The sequence below is a fragment of the Physeter macrocephalus genome, chromosome 1, assembly GCF_002837175.3.
Source record: "Physeter macrocephalus isolate SW-GA chromosome 1, ASM283717v5, whole genome shotgun sequence".
Taxonomy (NCBI): Eukaryota; Metazoa; Chordata; class Mammalia; order Artiodactyla; family Physeteridae; genus Physeter; species Physeter macrocephalus.
Window position 1 is genome coordinate 107,099,694 of NC_041214.2, and position 15,531 is coordinate 107,115,224.

Here is a 15,531-nt window from a genome sequence, read left to right on the forward strand (position 1 = left end):
GACGCGCAGGCCCAGCGGCCATGGCTCACGGGCCCAGCCGCTCCGCGGCATGTGGGATCCTCCCAGACCGGGGCGCAAACCCGGTTCCCCTGCATCGGCAGGCGGACGCGCAACCACTGCGCCACCAGGGAAGCCCGAAAATAACTAATTTATTTTTTTAAATATTTATTTATTTAATTTATTTATTCAGCTGTGCCGGGTCTTAGATGCAGCATGCAGGATCTTTTAGTTGCAGTATGCGGGATCTAGTTCCCTGACCAGGGATTGAACCCAGGCCTCCTGCATTGGGAGTGTGGAGTCTTAGCCACTAGACCACCAGGGAAGTCCCAGAACTAATTTATTTTTAGTAGTGAAAAATAAAACAAACAAACAAAAAAACTGGAGGCACTTCAAATGTCCACTGACTAAAAATTGAATAAATAAAAAAGTGTGATATTTGTACAATGGAATAATATTCAGCAGTGAAAATAAAGTTAACTCTATCATCTAGATGAATGTCACAAGTTATATGAAGCAAACAAAGTAGACAGCAAAATGAATGAATTTATAAAATTCATTTATAAAAGTTAATAAACACATAAAATTAAATACTGTTGATTAGGGATACAGACATAGGTGATAAAACTATCAAAAAAAAAAAGAGGAATGGGCTACCTCTGGATGTGGAATAAAGGAGTTACTATTTGGGAGAGGCGCTTGGTGGCTTTCAAAAGCAGTGATGATTAGTTTCTATTGGGGGAAAAATGTACCCATGTTTATTTTTAAATACTATGTATACCTTACATATAAGCTACATATAGTGTAGAATCCACATATAATAACTCTAAGATAGTGTTCTCTCAACAGATTGATTAGTACATTTATTTCCATAATAAACTGAAATTTTCCTTAGTTCATATAAAATGGTATCATTGACATTCTTATGTGAGTGACAATGGAAGTAGGGCACTTCATACATTTTAAGAAATTACCTATGAAAACAATCTTTGGTCCACAAATACTAAACTGAAGGTACGTTAGGATATAAGTCCATTTTGATTCTTGCATATCAAGCACATCATAATAATTTGGTTTTCTTTGAGACTTCTTGAAAATGAAAGTGACAGAATATTGAATTAAAAAGAGCAAAGAACATGAGACAGTCCATTAGCAGATTCAGTATGCATAAAAAAATGGAAATGCTTCCAGTAAAATAGCTGGGTTTTACATCCTAATAAACTTATGACAAGGGTCCTTCGTTGCCTTCAAAAACTGCAAAACTGTGTCTCCCTGGGCAGTGGAGGGTCCAGCTCTGAGGGTCACTGGGAGGTGACAGAAATAGCTGCATAAATAATGGAGTTTGTACTTGCTCCCAAGCTGCTAAAAACACTGGATATGGATTAAATTTTCATGATACATTTTCCTCCCCTTTTTTCCTGTGTCTTTTTGGTCTTTATTGTTCTTCTTTCAAAAGCATAAAGAAAAGATCACATATACATACTCCCACACTCCCACATGTGAGGAAACTGTGCAAAAGTACTGGCACATTCAGAGATGAGCACAGGTCTTGTCAGGCACTGGAAGTTGAACCAGACTGCTTGACAAATCTGATAGAAACTCGTCCTTGCCCACAATGTAATTACTATGGAATTTGTGACTGCTTTCTGGAAAAGTCCAGTGTCTTTTGAGAGGAGAGATCTCTCTAATAAGAAAGACTCAATTGGGATAGGCTGAGGACCAAAAGGCTGGGGCCAGGATTCTGAGAGCCCCAAGCATTCCACACTATCTTAAAACTCCTTCCAGCTTCAATTTTGAAATCAGAAGGTGTTGGAAAAAAGGGTACTTTGGAGGGCAGAAGGGTAGTTTATGATGTTTCTTTTGATGGATTACCTGTTCTCTGCTACAGCAACTGAGAGAGACAGCAAGGTTACAAGGAACATAAAGCGAAGGAAAGCACTGGCATTTCCTGAATTCTACACAGGTCCTGCAGCTTTGATACATGACTACCCTGCCTGCACAAGGTCATCAATTCTCTGTGCAGCACCACGGGGAGTGGAATATGCAATTTGTATGATTATAGTTATCATTATTACATCAAGCTGAACAACATTTTCAGCTCTGTGAACTAGAGGGAGGAGAAGCACCAGAGGGGTTGGATTCAGACTGACAAAGGAGTGGAGACGGAGAGGTTTGGAAATTCCTTTTATTCTCTTTTCTTCTGGTTTCCAGTTCTTGACAATGGAGTGCATATCTGGTCTGTAATCTAATAGATTCTGATTCAGTGTCTAGCGGGCCAAGGAATCTACTTTTTATAAGCACCCCCAGGTGATGCTGAGGACATTTTTAAAATGGTACAAGACTGGATAGATCATGAGATTAAATCCCCCGAAAACATCTATCTCTTTACTCTGAGAAGCCTGATGTATATTGGTTAAACCTTTGGATTTTGTGAGATGATTGGTTATAAGCTCCTTGAGTGACAGGACTTTGCTTGGTTCCCCTGCCCCTAGAAGAGTGTTTAACATAAGGTAGGCATCAATCAATAAACATAAGATTTAATGAATGAGGGTATGCATACTCTGAGTCAACATTATGGTTACACTTTAGATGCTCTTGGACATTAGCTTCTCCATGTGGCACCTGTTTGGGAAGCTGGAGGAACGATGTATTCCTGTAATGTCATGATAAATGTTTAAAGGAGGCTCAAGCCTTAACCTAAATTTCTCACTCATTTGCTCGATGGTCTTAGATTGTGATTTAAGAAAACGTAGTATAGATTTATTTAACGGTACATTTCCTAGTAGTAAAATAAAGCCCCTGCTTCTCTCTTTAGAGCACAGATCCTATTGACAGTGGCTTTATGACATATCTTGCCCAGTAACTGGGCTAAATTTTAGTTTAGGCCATGAGTTTTAGATCAAAACAATCTGTCCTCTGTGTATTGCTGAGTTTTCCTGTTCTATAAGAAGAATGAATATTATTAGTAAAATGGAGATTGCAATTAAATTTTGAAAAATAAAAATCTCTGAATTGGTAAAAGACAAAGGACACAGTATGGGAATAGTCTTTCCTAAGCCACTGACTTGCATGTCAGCATGTCATGTCTTTTTTTGTTTTTCCCAGTAACATTTTAAGCAGTCCTATTGAGGACTCCAGAGGGAGTATTAAGATATATGTATAATGGGGAATGTCAACAACAACAAAAATATGTCATTTGGAAACATCTGCCATATGATTTTGAAAATTCAAAAGATACAAACCTCTAAAAACATTATAACCTTAGGTAACTTGAAAATACATAATTTGAACTTGTTTTGCTGGATAAATGAATAGAGATGAATTAATTTCAAAATTGAATTTTCTTATTTAGGTAGATGAATTCAAAGGACAAAATTTAACTAGACTATTGACATTATGGAAATGCTAATGATATGTGCTGCAAGCTTAGAAGAACATCCAATCATAGCACAATCAATTATGTAAAAGTTGAAAGCTGCAGCCACAGTGCCAGAAGAGATTTAATGTAAATCTTATGTAAAAAAATTTTTGTACGTAATATATATATATATAAAATATCAAATTGTAATTGATTCATGGATAATAATTCAAAGAAAGGATGTAGGCCCTTGAGCTTCTCACAAAGGGACATTTTAATTGCTTCTAACATAGAGGCATTAGGGAGGGTAAATATAGTTTTGCTCCACTTATAACTGTATTTGAATGAAATGCTAGAGGAAGTTCACTGATATTTTTAATTGTTTGGTTTTTGCCTTTTGATGTTTTGTTGATTTGTTTGTTTTCTTTGTCTACTTCCTAGAAAACTGCTAAAGCTGGTATTTGTTCTAGTATGGGGAGACCAGGCTTCTCCCAGTTGGGACAATCTGAAATGTGTGTTCTTTGTGAATAATCAAGCCTAACATTGTGCTGAATAGTCAGTGAGTCTTTGATGGTGCTTTACTCAGTCTGTTTCTTAGCAAAATCTGAAATTGTTTCAATCCATGGAATGAAATGTTAATTTAAATTGTTTCCCAGGAAATGAAAATAGCTTCTTCCTATATAGTTTGTAACAGTGGTTGTCCTTTGATGGATGGAATTGTAGCTACATTCTGTTTTCCTTCCTTTACATTTTTCCACACATGCACATACATATTTCTCTTAATGAATATATATTTCCCTTTTATTTATTTATTTATTTTTTGTGGTACGCGGGCCTCTCCCTGTTGTGGCCTCTCCCGTTGCGGAGCACAGGCTCCGGACGCGCATTGCTTGGCAGCCATGGCTCACGGGCCTAGCCGCTCCGTGGCATGTGGGATCCTACCGGACCGGGGCACGAACCCTTGTCCCCTGCATCGGCAGGCGGACTCTCAACCACTGCGCCACCAGGGAAGCCCTATTTCCCTTTTAAAAAGAAATAGCTTTTTAATTTTTATTGGAGTAGAGTTGATTTACAATGTTGTGTTAGTTTCAGGTGTACAGCAAAGTGAATCATATATATATATATATATATATATATATATATATTCTTTATTAGATTCTTTTTCCATATAGATTATTACAGAATATTGAGTATAGTTCCCTGTGCTATACGGTAGGTACTTGCAGGTTATCTATTTTATATATAGTAGTGCATATATATTAATCCCAATCTCCTAATTTATCACCTCCCCCACCACGTTTCCCCTTTTGTAACTATAAGTTTTTTTTCGAGATCTGTGAGTCTGTTTCTGTTTCGTAAATAAGTTCATTTGTATCATTTTTTGTATTAGATTCCACATATAAGTGATATCATATGATATTTGTCTTTGACTTACTTCACTTAGTATGATAATCTCTAGGTCCATCCATGTTGCTGCAAATGGCATTATTTCATTCTTTTTATGACTGAATAATATTCCATTGTATATATGTACCACATCTTCTTTATCCATTCATCTGTTGATGAATATTTAGATTGTTTCCAAGGAAATAACTTTTTTTTAAAAGCAAAAGAATGAGAAGTAATCTCATTATACAGAATTATATGATAAAATGGCTTTCATTAAAACAGTATTCTATCTAGATATGTTGTGAATATTCTTGGCAACTTTTATTGAAATAAAAGTTTATTCATGTATTTAAGAAATACTTATTTAGCTTCTACCAAGTGCCAGGTACTGGTTCTAAGTGCTGGGATATAAGCAATGAACAAAGGGAAGTTCCTGATATCATGGAGCTCATATTGTCATGGATGATAGACAATAAATTATGTAATATGTTCAGGGATGACAAATACTATGAAAAAAATCTAAGAAAATAGGGTGAGGAGATGGAGAGTGATATAGAAGGTACTATTTTGTATAGGTTGGGCAGGGAATAATGGAAGTATCTGAATAGATACAGGGACATTTCAGCAGAAACCTACTTAAAGTGGGTGAGCTAAGGAAATATCTCCAAGAAGAGCTTCATAAGCAGAGGATGTGTAAGTCCAGAGGCACTGAGTGGAAGCATGCTTGGCATTTTTAACATCAAGGAGGCCAAGGTGGATGGGGTGGACTTTGAGAAGGAAAGTAACACAGAATATAAAGTCAAACAGTGTGGTAGAAGGTCAGATTATATGGAGGTCTGATGGCCATCGTGTTCTGAGTGAGATGAAAAGTTGTTGGAGGTTTTGAGCAGAGATGATGTTCTATTTCATAATTAACAGGATCATGCTGGCTACTGTGTGGACAGTAGGTGATAGCAGGAAAGAAGTGGAAGCCAAGAAGCCAGTATGGAGCCAATGAGCAGTTCAGGTGAGGGATGATCTCGCTTTCTGGGTTTCTGGCTGAGTAGTTCTTGGGTACGTAGAAGTCCTCAGCTTTTCTGAATGTTTTGTGTCTCATGAGATTTCTTCTGTGGCCTGAATGAAAGTCTCATTTGGTTACTATCCAAAGCAACTATGAACAAAGCTGCCTACCCTGGCTTGAAATTATCTCCAACTTATTGCCTATGATGGGAAAAAACATTATAAAATTTGACAAAAAATAATTTTTCAATTTTATTTCCATCATTTTGCATATAATTCAGCTTTATCAAAGAATCATTTAGGGAGAAAGGATATTAGCATTTAAATGATTTACGTTAAAGTCTATTGTACCTATTTAGGTCTAAGATTGAATTTTATTCTTATGATGTGGGAGAGAAGAGAACAAAAGGTCTTAGATTATGAATTTGGAATTGTTGAATCTTTTCTCTGCAGGAGGTGGTGTTACTTATATGCAAGGGTCAAGTGAGTCCAGGAAACTAATGCAGAAAGAAGGACTTAGCCTCCAGAAAAATTTATATCTAATTTTGAATCTCTCATGGCAGCATTAAAAAAGAGAAATGAAAACAAAGAGTGGAAAAGGGGAGATTAGATAGCAGAGTAGATTGTTTACTTTGCTTTGCCTCCTGGATTTTCATTCTTTTTTTTATCTCTGCAGCCTTGAGGATTTATTGGCACCCATTTCATTTGTCTTTCTCCAGGTTTAAAATTGAGGTGATGAGATGGAATATTACCTGTGTGCTTCGGAACATCCATGAGTGACATGTGATAGTTGCCTGGGAAACTAGAGATGAAATTTTATAGGCCTTTGAAATGCTTTACATTTGAGAATTAAGCTCAGCTGAAGTTTAAACAGCATACTGACAGTGAGTATTGATCTCTCACATTATCTGTTAGGATATATGAGCTGCAGATAACCCCCAACTCCAAGGGGTTTAACCAACAAAGAAAAGTATTATCTAATATAACTGGAAGTACAGAGGTAGAATGAGATCTAAGTGTGTTGTAATGAGAAGCCTAATATAATAGAGGATCCAGCTCCTTTTCTTCTTTCTCCTCTGTTGTACTCAGCTACCTCCTAGGGCTGGTTGTCCTTATGGTTTCAAGATGGCTGCCAGTGACATCCTGAGCAACATTAATTCTTATTAACTGCCAGCAGGAGAGGAAAGGGAAGCTTTCTTCCATAAACCTAGAAAATATTTCTTTTCTTCAATCTGATTGGGAAAACTTAATTCACATGTCTACCTCTAGACTAAGGAAGGCCATGATCTAACTGGCACAAACAAATCAAAATCCTCCTTGAGGACTAGATATATTGTGAATCTCTGGATTAAAAGGGCTTCTACTAGGAAGAAAAAAGGGGGGAATTGGGAATTAGGCATTGTATATATCATACAATGGAGAGGCAAGAGTTAACAACAGATTCTACACTGGAAAAAACTTTCAAAGAATGGAATCTGCCCCCAATTTTGTTATTCTGTCCCTTGTCATCAACGCCGTGGACATGTATCTCCCTCACTAAGGATGAAAAGAGAAGGGGAGGGAGTTCTGGTGAGTCCAAAGTTTCTCCTTTCTACAGTATTTTGAAGCACTTCATTAAAGAACTTAAAAATAGTTATTTTAAAACATAAGTGATTCTAAGGCCTTTGTTCAGTATCCAAAACTTAAAATCATTGAATACTTGTGATTTTATAAGAGTGGTTTGTTGCTTATAATTTCCTGTATTCTGAATTCTTTATTTAAGATACCGGTAATAATTTATTTCAGCATCTTTATTAGCTGTATCTATAGATATAAATATTAGTAAGCAATTAAACAAGGCTTTTGAGACATTTTCCCTTTTATTTTGGAATCATGAAATTTTCTTTGTTAAAAATAATTTTAGCATATTAGAACCCAACCATGCAACAGCAGATATATGACAAACTTGCTTTTTTGCAATTTATTTATAAATAATTTATTTATGTATTAATTTTCTCTTGCCATGTAAAAATTACTGTACACTTAGTGGCTTAAAGAAATGAAAATATATTATCTTACAGTTCCTGTACATCAAAAGTCTGGGCACATTGTAGCTAAGGTTCTCTGCTCAGGGTTTCACACGGTTATAATCAAGGCTGCCACCAAGTGTTGGCCACACTGTCATTCTCGTCTGAGGCTCCATGTCCTCTTTCAAGCTCATTAAGCTTGTTGGCAGAATTCAGTTCCTTGTAATTGTAGGAACGTCCCCATTTTTAAATAATGTTGCCAGGGATCCCTCTTGGCTCCTAGAGGTCACTCACAGTTCTTTACTAGTGTTTCCTTTTTTCCAGACCAACAGGAGTATGTCCGACTTTGAGTCTGATTTCCTATGTCTCTAGACACAGATCTAAGGGTGCATGTGATTAGGTCAGGCCCACCTGATAATCTATCTTAAAGTCAGTTGACTGGGGATTGTAATTTGATGTGCAAAATCCCTTCACAGTAGCACCTAGAATTGACGACCTGGGAGAAAGTATGTGCACACCAGGGAGCTTCCAAACATAAAGGCTGGGCTTCCATCTCTCAGTGGAAGATCCAAATATTGTTTGCTCGGGTCTCATGTGTTGGACACTAAATACTTCAGAAGAACTATTCTTCTCTCTCTCTCTCCTCTCCTTTCCCTCTAGCTAGATACAAATCAGTTGAATTTCTCCCCTACAGGAAAAAATATTTAAAGAATTACCTCCGTAGGTTGCAAGGGCAGGATGAGAAGGAAGATGAAGATAATGAAAAAATAGTATTATGTCTGAAGAAAATAGGGAAAAATATAATTGAGGAGAAGATGTGAGAAGGAACAAAGAACAACCCAAAAAGCAGGCATCCATGAGAGAGAGTTGGTGTCAGGGTTCTATGGGTTTGAGATAAAGTTAGAACAAAAGAAATCATTATAGGAGTATGAAAAGATGGAAAAAAACAAGGCAGAGACATTAGAGTGCAAAGTAATAATAATGATGGCATTTGTGGCCATGGATTTGCTTTGAACAAGGCACTCTGCTTCTTTTTCCTAAATAATTTCCTGTGGTGAAGGAAGGCTGATGGCAGCAAATATTTGTGTATATATCTTGATCTTGTTAACAGTATTTCTCAGCACTCACTTTGTTATGGTCTGGCTGCTGCTTTGAGGAGCCAGACAAAGCAGATAATATTACACTTAATAAACACATATGAAGGCCAAAAATATAGTTACAAATGAAAGAAGTTTAAAATAACCCAAGGTGGTCTTGTAGTCTCCTTGCAACAAACTGTTTGGACAAGAAAATGAGAATATATATAACCCAGTGTGTTTTTTTCTCCTTTTTCTTTTTCAAAATACTAACAAGGATGAATATAATTTGAAAACAACTTCATAAATCCATTTTCCCCAGAGCACCATAAAGAAATATTCCTTGTGAGTACCAACTGGTTCCTAGTTACTAGATCAGAAGTGATCAAATAAAGTTAATGATAGAGGGTTGGCTAAGCTGAGACTTTCAGTAGCATGTTTGTGTGTGTGTGTGTGTGTGTGTGTGTGTGTGTGTGTATGCGTGTAAAATCCAGTACAGATGTATTGCAAATATCTATCCTTTAAGCATGCCATATGCATCTCTTTTAAAATAAATCATGAACTATTGCAGAATTAGTTTCATTTTAAGAAGAAGGAACATATATCACAAATGCAGGAGACTTTGTTTTGGCTTCTGACTTTCTGATGCTCCTGAATCTTCAGGTTCTTAGCTCCATAAAAGAAGGGCCTAGACAGAGGTTGAGAGTTCCTATGACACCATCAGTCAGTAGCAAACAAGTGAGCACGTATGCCAGGCTGCTCCTAATGTCCTCTATGAAGATTCACTTTTCTCTTTGACTGGACATTGTTGCCGTGGGGTTATGCAGTTGACTCATTTTCATTTTGTTGGGGGAATTGTAAGAGTGCTATAAAGAAGGGAGATGAATTGGAAGAAACAGCTCTCTCTTTCCTTCTCTGCCAACAAGCTTTAGAGCATAGCAGAGGGATGATTCAGAATCAGAATACTTGTGACTCTGATGCCCATTCTAATTAGATGACTACTTGTTTGGGCTTTGTAAGACATCTCCCACAAGAATGAAGAGTAGTTTTTCTGAGAATAGAGGCAGAGATATATTTGCAGGATTGTTAATAACAGCTGCCAAAGACAGCAATGATGCCAAAATTATTAGCCTAAAAGGAAGACACAATTTAGGCTAATTTTTTTGAATTAATTTACTAACTAAATCACCAACATTGACCTCAGGTATATGCACCTACTTTTTCCCCTGGCTTCTAGATCTGACTCCTTGTGTATGAGTTACTGTTCATGGATTACCAGGCATCATTTTTCTCATCAAGTCCTCAGATAAAAGAAATGCCAGTGTTCCATTCCCCATATTTTTCAGGTTTAAGTGTTTGTTACCAAAGTACCAGAAAGCAATGACACTTTGTGGCTTTGGGGATACATATAGCTTTTCAAAATGCAGTTCATGAAAGCTTCCACTTTCTGAAGTAGTGATATTTTTCATCACAGGGGATCAGTAGTCCTATGATTCTTTGGTTCAGGAAAGCTTGCCATATCATTTTGCAAATTATGACTACAAAATACTGAAGACAATCTTGTCAAGAGGACGTGTTCTTTCTGTTACTTGAACTTTATTTTGGTTGGGTCTCAGCTCTAATGAAGACTGGCATGGGTGATTCTGGTTTGAAAAGGTCACAGTTATACCAAAGTCTATATAAATATTTTCATCTTATTATATCTCTACCACACAGCTGCTATTGAATTTTCCTGGGAGAATATACTAGGGGGCCCAAGATCCTTGTACCAGATTATTGATAGCAGTTCTTAATATATATAGCTCTTGGGGAAAGAAAGTGATTTAATTCATAGTAGTATTCACTAATGCATAAGTAGAATCAAAATTAGCTGCTTATAATTTGTTAGTGTGTGTGTGTGTGTGTGTGTGTGTATATGCGTGTAAAATCCAGTACAGATGTATTGCAAATATCTATCCTTTAAGCATGCCATATGCATCTCTTTTAAAATAAATCATGAACTATTGCAGAATTAGTTTCATTTTAAGAAGAAGGAACATATATCACAAATGCAGGAGACTTTGTTTTGGCTTCTGACTTTCTGATGCTCCTGAATCTTCAGGTTCTTAGCTCCATAAAAGAAGGGCCTAGACAGAGGTTGAGAGTTCCTATGACACCATCAGTCAGTAGCAAACAAGTGAGCACGTATGCCAGGCTGCTCCTAATGTCCTCTATGAAGATTCACTTTTCTCTTTGACTGGACATTGTTGCCGTGGGGTTATGCAGTTGACTCATTTTCATTTTGTTGGGGGAATTGTAAGAGTGCTATAAAGAAGGGAGATGAATTGGAAGAAACAGCTCTCTCTTTCCTTCTCTGCCAACAAGCTTTAGAGCATAGCAGAGGGATGATTCAGAATCAGAATACTTGTGACTCTGATGCCCATTCTAATTAGATGACTACTTGTTTGGGCTTTGTAAGACATCTCCCACAAGAATGAAGAGTAGTTTTTCTGAGAATAGAGGCAGAGATATATTTGCAGGATTGTTAATAACAGCTGCCAAAGACAGCAATGATGCCAAAATTATTAGCCTAAAAGGAAGACACAATTTAGGCTAATTTTTTTGAATTAATTTACTAACTAAATCACCAACATTGACCTCAGGTATATGCACCTACTTTTTCCCCTGGCTTCTAGATCTGACTCCTTGTGTATGAGTTACTGTTCATGGATTACCAGGCATCATTTTTCTCATCAAGTCCTCAGATAAAAGAAATGCCAGTGTTCCATTCCCCATATTTTTCAGGTTTAAGTGTTTGTTACCAAAGTACCAGAAAGCAATGACACTTTGTGGCTTTGGGGATACATATAGCTTTTCAAAATGCAGTTCATGAAAGCTTCCACTTTCTGAAGTAGTGATATTTTTCATCACAGGGGATCAGTAGTCCTATGATTCTTTGGTTCAGGAAAGCTTGCCATATCATTTTGCAAATTATGACTACAAAATACTGAAGACAATCTTGTCAAGAGGACGTGTTCTTTCTGTTACTTGAACTTTATTTTGGTTGGGTCTCAGCTCTAATGAAGACTGGCATGGGTGATTCTGGTTTGAAAAGGTCACAGTTATACCAAAGTCTATATAAATATTTTCATCTTATTATATCTCTACCACACAGCTGCTATTGAATTTTCCTGGGAGAATATACTAGGGGGCCCAAGATCCTTGTACCAGATTATTGATAGCAGTTCTTAATATATATAGCTCTTGGGGAAAGAAAGTGATTTAATTCATAGTAGTATTCACTAATGCATAAGTAGAATCAAAATTAGCTGCTTATAATTTGTTAAGAAATCAGAATTTCACTTGGGAGTAAAAATTACTTCAAGTATAAAATAATAATGCTATCATTATGCATCCTTTTTTGAAAATTTGTGAACATTAATGACCTGATGATGTTTCTGGAGAAAGTTCTTATGAGTGACATTTTTGTTTGTTGCTTTATCTTCATTTGACAAACCAAGTTGCTAAGTCCATATTAATGGGTTAAACTGATTTTATTAATTACATTTGGAATGCAAGAATAAATTAAGAATTTATTAAATTAATTGGGTTATTTTATTCAAAATGCTTCCAGGGTGATTATCATGATGCCTAAGTCATCAGACTCAATCTAAATAAATTAATTCAATAAAATATTAGCCTAGTTTGCGCCTTAATGGAATCATTTCATTAATACTGTCAGGAATGAGGAGAAAAGTTTCCAGGCATTTTAAAGAGCACCATAAATGTGGTCAATACATGATAGCTGGCAGTGGAATTTACCAAGTTAAGGAAACTATGTTACTGATTAGAAAAGGCCTGATGATATTACTCCTTCATTTTACTGAGAAAGGTAAGGCTCCCCACAAGCCTCCCCGCAAGCCTCCCCATACTCATCACCCATACTCATCATCCATCTTTTTCATTTCTAAAACCACTCTATAGCTTCTCCCTCTTTTCCATTTTCCAGTCTCTGAGAAAGAAATAATCGTTTTTAACCAAGGCTGATCTGCTTGTGCTCTAATCCTACTCATTGTTCTGTCTTCTCTAGGGCTTTGATTTATCAAATATGTCCTTTAAAATTATTTATCTATCTACATATATTTCTTTAATTTTTCATTTCCAACTACTTTCTTTCCCTCTGCCTGAAAATATACTTGGGATAAGCAACAAACAACGCCCTGAGAAAAATAAACAAAAATATAAACACACTTCTCTGATTATTGCTGCCCCCAAACTTCTTACTGTTTTATCACTTTCTTTCCATTTTCTTTTAGCAATCTTAGAAAATGAATTTACCCTTGGTGCCTTATCTTCCATATAGTTGACTTATTTCGTATACTTAGGATTCTGTATCTAATGAAACTGTGGTCTCAAAGATCACTAAACAATTTTAACTAACACATTGATTTCATTCCTCTTCTATTCTGATTTCCAAGGTTGAAGTTTTTCTTGAAATATTTTCCTGGCCAGTGTTCATCATCTGCCTCCTAAATTTCGTTTTTCTTTTTTTTTCTCTTCTCATTTTTTATTTTTTAAGAAAGATTTAGGATTTTGTAAGAAATTACTGTTACATTTTTTAAAAATCTGTCAAGTACTGCAGTAATGGAATAAATAAATAAGATTTTTAAAGTTCAGTGTTTATAGACATATGTATAAAATAATAACTGAGTTCGAAGACATTAAATAATGTTGACGCACACCAGGAAGGGATTAGGCAAGGAAAGGCACATCATTTCATCACAAGAAATAAAGACCATAGTTGGAAGTTAATGACCAGCCAAAGCTTTAGGTCTTGTGGTAGTTTTCGTAGCTCCAGGGGGTCATTATGGTGGAACCTTCTTTATGGTACTTAGCTGAAATAAATAGATGGCAGTTGGAGAATTTTACCCCGGGATCCCAATGTAGTGTTAAAAAGAAAGCACTGTTTTAATAAGCCTGGTGTATGAGAAGGGAAGGAATAAAAGTCCAAAATGGTTTGGTGATACTGAAAATCCTATTGACATATTAAGGAGAGTTTAAAAAAAAAAAGTAAAATAAGGTTAATCCTCTTGTCTAGCGGAACTGGAATTCTTGCTGTTACAAAGTTAAAATTCCATGTAAACACTTCCTTTCTTGCAAACTGACACAGTATAGGTAAACAACCGTGATATTTCACCTCAGATGAAGCTATATGCCAATATTTAGGGAAAAAGATCTTAGGTAATTTCCTTATTTTTAGATAGCCTAAGTCCTTGAAAATAGCACTAATACCACTGGCTGACTGGCTATCTACAACAGCAAAGTGAATAGAAGTTTTGACGATGGTAAGAGGTTTCCCAAAGAAACCAGAGTTTCCAGTTAAACACATACAGTTACTGTACTGAGAAGTCCAACAGACATCAGCAGAACTTGCTTTGGGTCCACCCCTTACTACCAATTTTCTTTGACAAATTTGTGCCAAGAGTCTACCCATTTTTTTCTGTCTGGACTCTGAACCTAGATTAGTTTGTCTGAAAAATGGACTCATTCAGGTTCCATATAAATTTTAGCAGTATTAAGAAACCATCTGCGTGAATAAATAAAATAAAATTTCAGGATGAAATGGTATACACACACACACACCACACAAAGTTAAAAACAATTGGGGGGCAGATAAGGGAAAATATTAATGTAAAGAAATCATAGAAGTGGCAATTGTGAAGCAAGCAGCTTCCCACTCATGCCACACGATATGCCTTCATGAAGGTGTACTCTTTCCGGTTGGTATGAGAGGCCCAGACGAAGAGAGCAGAAGCCATGAGCTGAAAGGGAGCTGAGACGCAAGCCAGGCAGAAGGATCATCCGAATTCGCCAGATGCATTCTCAGGCAGCTCTAGTTTCTGGTGGAGTAGTTCAGTTCCAGGAACGTAGAAACTCACTGAGCCCAGGTTACACAGACCCGCAAGGAGATGGAGAATGCCTGTGGCAATGGTGGGGTACAATCTTCGGCAGATACAAGCACAAAGTCCAGTCAAAGCCTCAGAGCACATCAAACCTAGACTAACAAAAGGTGAAAGGAACTGGCAATGCCAAAGATAGGTCCGAAGAAGATCAATCCCACCGTTGTAGTTTCCAGGATCAACAGATTTCTCCGTGAACTGCTCAGTTAGCCTGAAACTCATGCATTTTGTGACCATATCAAATGACTCTGTCCTTTCAGGTGGGCTGTACTAGTATGTATTTTGGGGTATAGTGATACACTGTCTCCACAATCCCACTGTGCCATTATATGTGCATCATTATAAGTCTTTTCATCTGCCTTATCACTAGCAAAGTCATTTCAGATGCTTTTGTTCAAATCACTGGAATTTTCTTGAACTGGACTTCGATACTCATACCAGAAGTCTGTGCCAATTGCGGCTGCCATGTAGATGGTAGAAGTGAGGCTAAGCACACAAGCAATTACAAATGCTGTAGCAAAACGGTTATCCAGTCTGGCATCATTCAGACTGCTCGCCCATCCTCCTGCTCCACCATCTTCACCCTCAAGCTCAAACCGCAGCACCATGCTCTCCTCGCGCCCCCTCTGGCGCACTTCCCTGCAGAGCCCGCCCCCTGCACTCCAGTGCCTCTGCCTTGGTCCACACCCCGGCCGGGCCTGGCCCAGGACTGCCTCCTAAATTTCTTCTATTCTATTCTGTTCTATTCTATTCTATTCTATTCTATT

General features: G+C 37.1%; 1 pseudogene; it reads right to left on the minus strand.

Annotated features, from left to right (window-relative positions):
* Positions 1-14,542: 14,542 nt before the first annotated feature.
* LOC102976327 (claudin domain-containing protein 1-like) lies at positions 14,543-15,372 on the minus strand (annotated as a pseudogene).
* Positions 15,373-15,531: the final 159 nt, after the last annotated feature.